Source organism: Corvus brachyrhynchos, unplaced genomic scaffold, assembly GCF_000691975.1.
Source record: "Corvus brachyrhynchos isolate BGI_N302 unplaced genomic scaffold, ASM69197v1 scaffold22, whole genome shotgun sequence".
Classification (NCBI taxonomy): domain Eukaryota; kingdom Metazoa; phylum Chordata; class Aves; order Passeriformes; family Corvidae; genus Corvus; species Corvus brachyrhynchos.
Genome location: NW_008238355.1, coordinates 272,259 through 273,466, shown reverse-complemented (window position 1 = coordinate 273,466; position 1,208 = coordinate 272,259).

Here is a 1,208-nt window from a genome sequence, read left to right as displayed (position 1 = left end):
CCTCCCACCTCCTGCCTCTTTTTGTCTGTGGAAAAGATGGGTCAGATGGGAAGGTGTAAGAAATCTTTGTAGGCATGAAAAAGAAAGAACTTTTTGTCCAGGCTGTATATACATAGTGAACTGGGAGAATGTGTGTTATCGTTGGGTTTTTTCCCTACTGTGACAATCAATTCAACATAACTGCGAAGGTGAGTGTTGCTATACAGATGGCTGTGTATCAACCTACTCCCACAAATGCCATGGGTTAGAAAAACCAAAAATCTCATTAGCTGATACAACAGTAACATGGATACTGTTATTTATTCTATCTGGCAACCCTGAGATAAGGGACTGTGATCCATGGTCTATGCTGATGACTACCACATCATCTGGGATGGTGCTGTGGAAGGCAAACTCCTCCAGAGTACTGTATCTGCAAGGAGCCCTGTGAAGGAGGGTCATGGGGCTGAGGTTTTCCTGTTATTGCTACAGGTTCCACAATAGGTCAAAGTTTCACATTTGTTGCCTAAACTGAGCTTAAGTTTTCTCCCAACTCTGCGCAGTATGGGATGGGATTAGGCCTCTTCCCAGAAGCTGTGGGAAGTAATTGTCCTGCTCTCCTCTGCACTGGGCCAGCCTCATCTTGAGTCCTTGTGTGCAGTTCTGGGTGCCATGATGGAAGATATAGATCCATTAGAGAGGGTGTAAAGCAGGGTCACGAAGATGGTGAAGGGCCTTGAGGGGAAGCTGTGTGAGGAGTGGCTGAGGTCACTTAGTCAGTTCAGCCTGGAGGAGAGGAGACAGAGGGGAGACCTCACTGCAGTTACAACTTCCTTGTGAGGGGAAGAGGAGGGGCAGGCACTGATCTCTTCTCTGTGGCGACAGTGACAGGACCCGAGGGAATGGCTTGAAATTGTGTCAGGGAAGGTTTAAGTTGGATATCAGGAAAAGGTTCTTCACCCAGAGAAGGTTTTTGGGCCCTGGAAACAGGCTCCCCAGGGAAGTGGTCGCAGCACCGAGCCTGACAGAAGCATTTGGACAAAGCTCTCAGGTACATGCTGTGAGTCTTGGGGACATGTTTTGCAGGACCGGGAGCTGAACTTTATGATTCTGATGGGTCCCTCCCAACTGAGAATCCTCTGTGATTCCATGGGGCACGAGCTTATCCTCGGGCAGGACCGTGTGTGCTGAGACAGTGTGTGCTGGGGCCGGACAATGTGTGCTGGGAC